Genomic DNA, 12500 nt, shown 5'->3' on the forward strand with positions numbered 1-12500 from the left:
TGTGAAATGAAATCTCTTCACTTCCCAGTCACACTTACAGACAGGAGTGTCGTATTCAGGGCTCTTCGGGGAACCGTCCCCTACACAAGTGTCGATAAAGTTCTCGAATGTCGAAGCGACAACAGCGTTACTCCTTTGCCGCCTGCACGCTGGGGAAATAAACAGTCGCTCTCTTCTTCGATCACGGATCGCAAGCTATAGGTCTATAATCAATGAATGAAAAGTTTAATTGGAATTCTTCATGCAATTTCAAAATATTTATCCTCCTTAGTACTGCGCACTTAGGGCTTGCAGAGGGTGTGTAGAGTAGAGGTCTTCTCGGGTCTAAAGAAATGTACGCGACCCGAAGTGACCCGAATCACTTTTTTCCCGAACCTGACATGCATAATTTTTTTTTTTTTTTAAGAAAGACCCGACCCGAGACAAACCCGAAAAAATTAGACCCGAGTCCGACCCGACCCGTTGGCAATTTTCCGACTGGACCCGAATGTTGCATAAGTCTACACTAAAGTAACCGCTACAGAGTGGATTAAAAATTTATTGACAGGTCTGTGTCAACGAAAATTAGCTTACCGCCAGCCCCACATCACCGGCTACATGTCACAAGCGGTCTTGGCAAACAGAGGAGAGGTTGGAAAAGGACTCGAGTCGATGCACACACATGAGATATGGTAGTTCAGGTCTTCTCGGGTCCGTTCGGTAAAAACACTCACTCACTCACTCACTCATTTTCTACCGCTTTTATCCGAACTACCTCGGGTCACGGGGAGCCTGTGCCTATCTCAGGCGTCATCGGGTATCGAGGCAGGATACACCATGAACGGTGTGCCAACCCATCACAGGGCACACACACACACACACACACACACTCTCATTCACTCACACACTCACACACTACGGACAATTTTCCAGAGATGCCAATCAACCTACCATGCATGTCTTTGGACCGGGGGAGGAAACCGGAGTACCCAGAGGAAACCCCCGAGGCACGGGGAGAACATGCAAACTCCACACACACAAGGCGGAGGTGGGAATCGAACCCTGACCCTGGAGGTGTGAGGCGAACATGCTACCCGGTAAAAACACATTCATTTTAAATTACCCGAGACCCGACGCCGCTATTATTATACCCGACTCGTGTCCGAGGCACACGTGAAACTTTTAGACCCGAACCCGCTCGGGTCTCAGCTCGGACCTCGGGTTTTCGGATCCCGTGAAGACCTCTAGTGTAGAGGCATTGGAAGTATTTTTATTTTCAAATTACAGGTTTGAAGGGAAAAGAAAAGCTTTAGGTTGGTAATATTGTAGCCTGTTTTGTTGCTTGTCAGAATCCTGACAAATCCTGAAAATCTGACTGAATGGATGGATGGATGGACGGATGGTTTTTGGAAGGATGGGTTGGTTGATTGATTGAAAGTGACGGACGGCTGGATAAATTTTATGAATGAATAAATAGACTGGATGGATAGATGTGTCAGTGGCTGGATAGATAGTTTGGGTGAATGAATACATATATGGGTAGATGATTGGATAGATGAATAAGTTGAAGAATGTATAGGTGAATTGGATAGATGGGGAAATCGATGAGGATGGATGGATAGGCAGATGGATCAATGGATGGGTAGATGGATTGGTATTTGGCTGGGTATATGAGTATATAATTGGACTGGCGAATAGAATAAATGGGTAGGTAAATGAGGGGATAGTTGTATGAATAGATGAATGGGGAGAAAGATGAGTGGATGGTTATATGAATGGATGCTACAGATAGGTAGATGGATAAATAGATGGAGGGATAAATGGATAAATTAATGGATGGTATATGGGTTGATGAATGGTTGGATAGTTGGATAAATGGATAGGATGGATGGATGATGGATGGAGAGTTATATAAATGGATGGATGGATTTATGGATGGATGGAGAGTTATATAAATGGATGGATGGATGGATGGATGGGTGGGTGGGTGGATGGAGAGTTATATAAATGGATGGATGGATGGATGGGTGGGTGGGTGGATGGATGGAGAGTTATATAAATGGAGGGATGGATGATATCAGGCTAGATGGATGGATAGGTCGATGGATGGATGATGGGTGGATGGATGGATGGGTGGGTGGATGGAGAGTTATATAAATGGAGGGATGGATGATATCAGGCTAGATGGATGGATAGGTCGATGGATGGATGATGGGTGGATGGATGGATGGGTGGGTGGATGGAGAGTTATATAAATGGATGGATGGATGGATGGATGGATGGATGGATGGGTGGATGGATGGGTGGATGGATGGAGAGTTATATAAATTGAGGGATGGATGATATCAGGCTGGATGGATGGATAGATGGATGGATGATGGGTGGATGGATAGTTATATTAATGGATGGATGGGTGAATGGAGAGTTATATAAATGGATGGATGGATGGGTGGATGGATCGAGAGTTATATAATTGGAGGGATGGATGATATCAGGCTGGATGGATGAATGGATGGATGGATGGATGGAGAGTTATATAAATGGAGGGATGGATGATATCAGGCTGGATTGATGAATGGATGGATGGATGGATGGATGGATGGATGGATGGAGAGTTATATAAAACGAGGGATGGATGATATCAGGATGGATGGATGGATGGATGGATGGATAGTTGGGTGAATTGATAGGTATATACATAGGCAGATGAATGGATGGATGTGTGGATAAGTAGATGAACGGATGGATGAATGGGCAGATTTATTTTCTCTCACTTTCCTCCAAACACAGCCGAGTTGTTATGGGAATATTCAGCATTCTAGCACTTACATGGCAGGAAGTGGAATTCTGCTCATCACTGCTTTAACTTAAGTCCTGAATATATTCTCTGTAAAAACACTGAAACACAAACAGTTGTGGATCCCTCAGGCTCGCCCTCTGTCTTTTTGTCTCCGTCCCTCCCTACACACCAGAAATGGCTCTCTGCCTCGCGGGGGTGCTGTCATAGCAAAGCAAAGGAGCAGCAGTGTGAGAGAGGCAGAAGGGATGTGGGGGCAGATGAGAGGGTGGGAGGTGGAGGTATGTGGAGAGACTCATCATCACTAAATGATGGGACGTAGTCTCTCTTTATTTGGAAAAGGAAATCGGAGGGTTGGTGGATGGACGGGCAAAACCTTTGGTCCTTAGCTATATTTCTCCAATAAAATCTAAGTTGCACACACACATACACGCACACACACACACACACACACACACACACACACACACACACACACACACACACACACACACACACACACTCACACACACACACACACACACACAGCCATTTTCTCTGAAGTACACTTCTGGCTATATTTTGTAAGGCATAAATCATTTAGCTGCATGCTGTTAAAGGAACATAATCATGATGACGAGGCCAATCACTAAGTAGACTTACTATTTATCTTAATCATTTTTGGGCGGAGTCTCCAGTCCAATCTAATCCAGTCTAAATGTATGGATAGATGGAGGATTGGGTGAATGGGTGGCTGGCTGCATGTATGTATGTATGGATGTGTGTATGGATCAATGGATGGATGAATGGGTGGATGGTTGGATAGATATATGGATAGAAGGATATATGAATGGATGAGTTGGTGGATGAATGGATGGATGAATATAGGGATGGATAGGAGGATTGATGGGTCAATGGATGGATGGATAGATGGATGGATGGATGGATGGATGGATGGATAGATAGATAGATAGATAGATAGATAGATAGATAGATAGATAGATAGATAGATAGATAGATAGATAGATAGATAGATGGATGGATGGATGGACAAATGTATAAATGGATGCTTTGATAAATGGATGGGTGGTTGAATAGAAGGATATGTGAATGTATGAATAGATGGTTGGATGGATGATGATATATGAATATATGAATTGATGAGTTGGTGGATGAATGGATGGATGTATATATGGATGGATAGAAGGATTGATGGGTCAGTGGATAGATGGATAGATGGATAGATAGAAGGATAGATGAATGCATGAATAGATGGTTGGATGAACGGATGGATGGGTGGATGGATGAATGGAAGGATAGATGAATGTATAAATGGATGGTTTGATAAATGGATGGGAGGTTGAATAGAAGGATAGGTGTATGTATGAATAGATGGTTGGTTGGTTGGATGGATGGATATAAAGATAGATGAATGTATAAATGGATGGTTGGATGGATAGATAGATGGATGGATGGATAGATTGCCCAGCCTTACTCACAACTGTTTATTTGTCCTCGACATTAAAATACTGTTAAAACATGCTGTGTATGTGATATTATGTATGTAATGAAATCATATCTATGTAGGGCTGTGATAGCAATAGTGTGTGTGTGTGTGTGTGTGTGTGTGTGTGTGTGTGTGTGTGTGTGTGTGTGTGTGTGTGTGTGTGTGTGTTACGCAACACAATACACTGCACAACATGTGACTGTGATGATTAACAAGTAAATCAAAATAAAATTCTATGACATGAGCTTTAAAGTGTCCGCGGTGCCGTCGTCTGTTCCTTCAGCAGCTCCAGTGTGTGTAAACGCTTTCCTTTGCATGATTTATATAATCAGGACGAGGCGGACACCGAGTCAGCGCCACAGTTTTGTGGCGTTAAAATTGGATTTCTGTCCTGCAGCCAGTGTGCATATGTTAATGCAATTATCACGTTGAGCCGTGTAAAAATTGGTTTTGAGTGTGTGTGTGTGTGTGTGTTGTGTGTGTGTGGGAGGAAGGTAACTCAGTGGGAGTCAGCAGTATAACTGTTGCTCTCCGTTGGGATTCTGTACTGAAACCACAGGCGGTGGCATTCTCACAGTAATGACTGCAAAGCCGCTGAACTTAACCACACACAGATGTACGCCCACAGACGCTTAGTTGTTCATACACCTTTGTACAGGCGGGGAACGAATTAAAGGAAAAAAACAAACAAATATAAAACGATTTAGAAAGATGAGCCACCACAAGCCACCAGAACCACTGCAATAGATCCAAAACCATGAAAGCAACCCACTGGGTTTTCCTTTAATCAGTCACATATCAGCACACACCACATCTCATGAAATACTGTATGAATTGTCCACATGCTGAGGTAACAATGCCTTATAGAGAGAAGAAGCGAAGGCAAGGAAGACAAAGTCAAAAAATGTGTGGTGTACTTGAAGATCTTGGGAAAGCATCACAGTTAAAGATGAGTTATCAAGACTGTTGAAATAGAAAAAGGTTAAAATCATGAGCAGGAAATCTGATCTAAGCCTGACAAAGTTGAGGAAGAGCTTTCTAATCCTGAGGAAGAGCTTCACAAGATGTTCTCAGAGCTAAGGGAGTTGAGGAAGATGTTCTCAAAACTGAGGTAGTTCGGGATGAGCTGCTCATGACTAGTAATGTTAAAGAAGTGTCTCCGGAGCCTGTGGAGGTTGAGGAGAAGCCTCTCAAGAGTGAAAATTCGATGAAGATCTTTTCAAGGCTGAGGAGGATGATGAAGCACTTCTTGAGACTTAGCAAGTTGAGGAAGAGGTTCTTAAAACTGAGGAAGAACCTACTGTTACTGTTCAGTAAGAATCTTAGAAGCCAGAGGAAGTGTCTTTAAAGACTAAAGAATGTGAGGAAGAGCTTTTCATGGCTAACCAAGATAATCAAGGGCTAGAAACAGAGTAAAAAGCTGGTTTTATTTCAAGCTTAGGGAATTTGAGGAAGAGCTTCTGAAGCCTGAGGAATGACAGGAAATATCAATAATTGTCTGTTTAAGAAATGCTAACAAACAAACAAACAAAAAACAAATCCAAAAATGTAGCAATAATAATAATAATAATAATAATAATAATAATAATAATAATAATAACTGTAAAATAATAATAACAATAATAATAATAAAATTTATACTACTAAAAATAACAATAACAACAACAACAATAATAATAATAATAATAATTACTATTATTATTATTATAACAATAACAATAATAATAATAATAATAATAATAATAATAATAATAATAATAAAAGGAGAAAATAGGAGAAAATACCTTCTATAAGGTAATAATGCTTAGAATAAGTAATTATTAAAATACATATCAAATAGTAATAATGATTTGGTTTAAAAAAGGGAAGAGTCATTCTGAAGAAAAAAAAAATTTAAGAAAAAATATTTAATATAAATTTTACAATTTCACAAATTAAATAACTAATCTTAAATTCTAAATGTACAACAAATATAAAACACAGTAAAAAAAAAAAAAAAAAAAAGAACTTTTGAAAGCCAGTAAACAGGCTCTTCAGTGTAAAATGGAAAAGGAAGAACATCACATAAAACAGGAAGCTGTCAGGCTTGAGGATGTTTCGTACGATCTTCAGAGAAGATTTCCAGCAGAAAGCGAAAGAGATGGAAATGTGGAGCTGATGTCAGCAGAGTCTCGGTCTGCCTCTGAAACGCAATTCACAGCCTTTTCCTGCTCTCTGGCGTCTGTCCCGTCAGCGACGTCTCCTCCTTCCTGTTCTTTGGTGTCAGTTGTTACTAAGCCTGACAAAGTTGTTTGGTTTGACTCTTAGCGTGATTGACGCAGCGCTAATTAAAGCGGTTTGCGGTCAAGCTCAGCGATCGCGGCGTGTACGCAGCCTTATCTCCGGTTAGGCAGAAAAACCATCTGCGTGGTGCAGTAAAATGCAGCCTTAGTGCTTGTTTATACAGCAGGGCTCATAAAGTCAGAGTCCAGCAGCAACAATTGAGCATTTGATTCAAGCCATGAGGTTCGTCCACCTCCGAAACAAGACGTTCTGATTGGCTGAAAGCCACTCGAGGCGGGAATCATCTAGCTATAAACTCTGAGTGAATGAGGAGCGAGAGAGAAGAAAAAGAAAGATTTGCGAGCACCGAACAGAGCAGATTGTCTCCACTCAAAGGTCAGATGCATTGATTTCCAGGAAGCACCCGTCATCCATTTATCCCGCTCTCTGATTGGACGGGTTCCACCGAGCCATGGCTTCCGCTTAAAGTAATACGCTCTGGTATGGAGTTGGACTAAAAGCGTGGTGAGAAGTACTGAGCCTAGACAAGACAAAACTCGCTATATACAGCAGCATATCAGTGTTTATCCCAGTGAAGCTACTGTACGAGTGAGTCACGAACACCGTGTCGTGTCGTGTCGTGTCGTGTTCGGGTCTCGACCGTGATTAGCGCCGTCGATTCGTTTCCTTTTGCGGCGGCTCGGACAGTAGTGCAGCAGCAAATCACTCGGATCGCGCTCTCATAAAAAACGGATGAAGGTGCACGAGAGTCCTGGATTATTACTGTATAGCAGCCTCTTTTATCTCTTCCCTCATTCAGTGGCATTCGTTTCATTTAGGACTAGAGAGAAACACATTGCTCTGTCTCTCGTCCTGTCTCGAAGAGTTCTTCATCCTTATCTCTGTCCTCCTCACATCTTATCACCCTTCTGCCATCTTCCTCTTTCTCGCTCTCTCTCCCTCTCTCTCTCTCTCTCTCTCTCTCTCTCCCACTCTCTCTCTTTCTCTCTCTCACTCTGCGTTCGGCGTAATTCTGGATCGATGCAGTGCGAGTGGGATGCCAATGCAATCATGGCTTAGTGCAGGACAGATTGGAATTGACTGCAGGGAATAGTGACTGCAGAGCGTTTATGAGACTCTGCACTGTGTGTATGTATGAAAGTGGCACATTTGTGTGTGTGTGTGTGGGGGGGTGTGTGTGTTCTGTTTGCGTCTTTTCTCTTTGCCGGTTGCTTGGTCATCCTTGTATTGGTGAACGTGTCTCCTTTCGTTTCTCCTGCATCTAATCACGACCGAGTAGACGTGTAGTGAGAAATTCCTCTGACTGTACAGTAGCTAACTTAATTTCTCACTAATCTAATTCACTTCGCTTGCTAGCTTATAATGTTACGTAATACACTAGGCTAATTTTAGCTAGGTGGCTAGTGAACTCGGGTGTCTACTGACGTCAGATACATCAATTAGCTTAGCTGGCTAATGGTTATTAACAGTACAGTGCTGTGTTTTGGTCGCTAGCTAGCATGGCAGAGGTTGTTACAGTATCGTACATTGTGCAGTAAAGTCAGTGTTGTCCGTTACGCGGGAGAAATGAACGTAACAGAAAGTCACAGTGATCAGATGAACAGTTTAGTTTAGTTTACATGCCGATATCTTGTGTTTAATTCTATTGTTTTGAAATGAACTTGGATTCATTTTGATTTGCTGAAATTTAGAATTCTTTTTTTATTTATTTAATTTTTTACATTTTTAAAATTATTTGAATTAGTTTCTTTCTTTCTTTCTTTCTTTCTTTCTTTCTTTCATTTTTTAACATTCTTTTTTTCTTTTCTTTATTTCCTTTTCCTTTTCCCATCCCTTAATTTTCCTCTCAGTTCCTTTCCTTTTTTTATTACATTTCATTTTTTCCTTTTCTTCCATTTCTTCTCGCATTCCTTTCTCTTTCTTTCTTTCTTTCTTTCTTTCTTTCTTTCTTTCTTTTGATTATTTTTTCTTTTCTTTATTTCCTTTCCTTTTTTCCATTTCTTCACACATTCCTTTCACTTTCTTTCTTTCTTTCTTTCTTTCTTTCTTTCTTTCTTTCTTTCTTTCTTTTGATTAATTTTTCTTTTCTTTATTTCCTTTCTTTTTTCCCCTTCCCTTTCTTTTTTATTACATTTCTTTTTTCCATTTCCTTCCATTTCTTCTCCTTTGCATTCCTTTCACTTACTTTCATTCATTCTTTCTTTCTTTAAATTAAGTTTTCTTTGCTTTTCCTCTCGATTCCTTTTTTTCCCTATTTTTCCTGTCTTTTTTCCCCTCCCATTTCCTCCATACCTTTCATTTTCCTCAAGTTGTACATGAACTTTATTTCCTGTTTATCAGTGAAACAGTGAACCACATATTAACAGATATTCGAAACCTGTGTTTCGGTCCATTCCTAATACTCGTTTGCTGCTCTGCTCGCTTTATTAACAGCCCCAGTCCTGTCAGGTAGAAAAGCCAGCAGTGTCTTCAGGGACTTCCTGTCAGGTTTATCACACTCTTCCACTGATTGGCTCAGAAGTCAGCTGGAGTTCATGGTCACTGTTCTGAGGTTTCTAGCACAGGAATTCTTCAGCGTGGTCATGCCAGTGTTAGAGCTTTTCCACATGCTCGTTAAACAACCCCACATCACGGTCGTCATGCCCGAGCGTGGGCGTGTCAGTCTAGTGACGCTGAACAATAAGAGGACGTTAATTAAATCTACAGACTTCGTCTATATATTACAGGCTCATGACTGGGTCTGGAGCTGAAGAGCGGCGGCTGTCGGGGTTTAAGTGGTGTTACAGACGTGCCCTCTGGATGTTGATAGAGTGTAATTAAGTTTCTCTCCGCAATAAGGAACACTGCTTAATCTCTCCATTCATGCTGAGAGAGTGAGCGAGAGAGAGAGAGAGAGAGAGAGAGTGAGAGAGAGAGAGAGTGTGAGAGAGAGAGAGAGAGAGAGAGAGAGATATCAGCGCTGCATTTAGTCTTATCCTGTGATTTGTGATGTTACGCTAATTACACAGAGCTATTAAAGGCACAGAGTGTGATTTTCAAATGCAAGTGATACATACATGTGAAAGGGCAAGGGAATAGGGAGGAGAGGACGGTGAAGACCGTGGTAAAGGGGGGCGAGGAGTAGGAGAGGAGCGAGAGGAGAGGGGAGAGAGGGGAGAGAGGGGGAACGGAGAGGAGAGGGAGGGAGACGGCTCTTGATTGCAACGTAGCGTATCTTCTCTGTCTCTTCTCTGCCAGTGGTTCTCTTCTCTGCTATCTCGTATCTCGCATGAGTATGCTCGAGGAGATTAGAGGAAAAGGAGAGGAGAGGCGAGGAAAGGCGTGGAAAGGAGCGGGCGGCAAGGAGAGGAGCGGTAGCGGAAGGATGGGGAGAGCGGAGGGAGGGAGCGGAGGGGCGAGGAGAAGGGCGGAGCGGAGAGGAGAGGGAGGCAAGGTGGAAGGGGAAGGAAGGGAGAGAAAGGGAGGGAGCGGCGAGGCGGGAGAGGAGCGGGAGGAGAGGAGGGAATGGGCGGGCATTCGCGAGGGGGGGCCGGGGAAGGGGAGGGCAGGGCGCGCCCGGCTGGGCGGAGCTGCCGGGAGAGTCGAGGAGCGGAAGCAGGGGGGAAGGGGGGAAGGGGAGGGAAAGGGAGATAAGGGACGGGAAGGGCAGGGGGAAAAACTGAAGGGCAATTTCCTTTCTAACACACACACACACACACACACACACACACACACACACACACACACACACACACACACACACACACACACACACACACACACATTTTATTCATCCAAAAAAAGCCTAAATCTTTTGTCTGAATAATTGAGAATCTGTGTGTGTGTGTGTGTGTGTGTGTGTGTGTGTGTGTGTGTGTGTGTGTGTGTGTGTGTGTGTGTGTGTGTGTGTGTGTGTGTGTGTGTTTTTGTCCTCAGGAGAGTGAGCTCCAGAATGTTTTGCAGAGGAAAACGCATTTAAATGTGCACGCACTCACCGACATCCAGAAGACCACAGAGTGTGAGCAGGTAAGCGGCCTTGGGCTGTTCATCCCTGGCCTCTCAGGATCCTCTCGTCCAATCAGAGGGCTTTCTGCGTCTCCCAGTGCAGCATGGGAGTGACCGCCCACTCGCTCTCAGACGGATGAGTTTATTACGCAGGTTTATAGATGATGTGTGTCAGCTGGAAGCAGAGGCAGGAAGCAATATACCTTCCCTCAACTCCTCCGCTAGGTATTACCTGTGTGTGTGTGTGTGTGTGTGTGTGTGTGTGTGTGTGTGTGTGTGTGTGTGAGAGAGAGAGAGAGAGAGAGAGAGAGAGCGAGAGAGAGAGAGAGAGAGAGAGACAGAGACAGAGAGACAGAGAGAAAAAGACAGTAACACCATAAGAACACAGAGTTCTAAACTACAAAATCATTGGCACCCTTTTTGAAAATGTACAAAAATTAATTTATGGTTATGCGGCGAGATCACAGAGGCCACACCTCCTCGACTGTCTGAGACACTGAAGGGATGAAAGAGTGCGAGAGAAAGAGAGAAAGAGTGAAAGAGTGAAAGAGAAATGCAATTTCCTGACTGGTTGGTGTTATTGGCATGAGGTAGGCTGCTGATCACTGAGATTCAGCCTCTTGATCCAATGTGTATATATCCGTGTTTGTGTGTGTGTGTGTGTGTGTGTGTGTGTGTGTGTGTGTGTGTGTGTGTGTGTGTGTGTGTGTGTATATGAATGATGTATTATCTGCCCCCGGCTAGCAAAATGATACGCAGCATTATCAGACAGACAGATACGAGTCTGCTGTTCTCTACACCGTTGGATATTACACTTTTGTTCAAAGCAAACAAGCATCTTCATGATATCGGCTAAATAAATAAATAAATAAATAAATAAATAAATAAATAAATATTTTCTCTTTACTGAGCCGTGTCTTATTTGCTAATTTTGTTAGTTTCAATAGAGAAAAGCTGGTAAAGGAGCGGATGTTTATAGCTGCTATAATGTTAGTGATAGAAGGATGTAACAAGAAATGGATTAAATAAAAAAGTGTTATTAACGTGTTATTTACACTCAGTCAGTTTTTATCTCGTTATTATTTGATCCTGTGTTTGTTTCAGTTAGTTATGTCTGACTCCTGGCATCTTCAATCGTTTTGTTTTGTCTGTCTACCTGTAGCTGTGTCTGAGTCACACATTTCAGGGGTAAACACGTCTGGCTGACAGAGAGCCCAAGTGACGGAGGTGTGTTGACAAACGTCAGCGTGGCTAAAAAAAAAAAGATTCCTTCGTTACACTTTTATGAATCATCCAAGAAAGGGGCGAGAGGGATAGAGAAGGATAGTGTGAGAGGAGACAATGATGGAGGAAGCGAAGGAGGGAGGGAGGGAGGGAGGGAGGGAGCGATCACTTGGAAAGGGACTGTAACAGCTCCCTGATGCCTTGCTAAGTGAGCTCATGGGAAATGTGATATCATTAGAGATATATTTCACGCTAGATTGATGATATTTACTGTTTGCTTTACGGTGACTGGCTGCGAGAGCAAAATAGAGTCTTTTCCTCTTTTCCTCTTTTCCTCTTTTCCTCTTTTCCTCTTTTCCTCTTACACCACAGCGACTCACATTCAAATACATGACAAGTTGTACGATATTAAATGTACTATTTTATAATTCATTAAAAAACCTCATGTGTAGTTTTTATCCATTTAAATGTACAGCAGACTCCCTATCCGAGAAAGCGGTTTTTTGTTTTTAAAACTTTTGTAGTGTATCTCAGTTTAGACAGCTAATCGTTGTGGCCTTGCTCAGGGCCCAGCCAACGAAAATCGCTTTAGCACTGACTGTTATGAAGACTGTAATAAAGAAGTCACGGACACCGGAGACTTTTCATGTCATCAACGATTCTACATTTAACTCTGACACATAACGACAGCAGGATTTTAAATACGAGTTCTAAAAATATTATCCAGGCTCATTAGAGGAAACTGAA

At 42.5% G+C, this 12500-nt stretch overlaps 1 long non-coding RNA gene across 2 annotated transcripts in view; it reads left to right on the forward strand.

The window, feature by feature from the left end:
* LOC113651258 overlaps positions 1-12500 on the forward strand; it is a 64346-nt gene that overhangs the window by 44996 nt on the left and 6850 nt on the right. Inside the window, exon 4 of one of the 2 annotated variants that reach the window (XR_007137779.1) lies at positions 10461-10550. This is a non-coding gene — a long non-coding RNA (uncharacterized LOC113651258). Of the gene's footprint in view, positions 1-10460; positions 10755-12500 lie in introns of both variants that reach the window. The other variant, XR_007137780.1, reaches the window with a different exon arrangement.

Source organism: Tachysurus fulvidraco, chromosome 14 (assembly GCF_022655615.1).
Source record: "Tachysurus fulvidraco isolate hzauxx_2018 chromosome 14, HZAU_PFXX_2.0, whole genome shotgun sequence".
NCBI classification, from domain to species: Eukaryota; Metazoa; Chordata; class Actinopteri; order Siluriformes; family Bagridae; genus Tachysurus; species Tachysurus fulvidraco.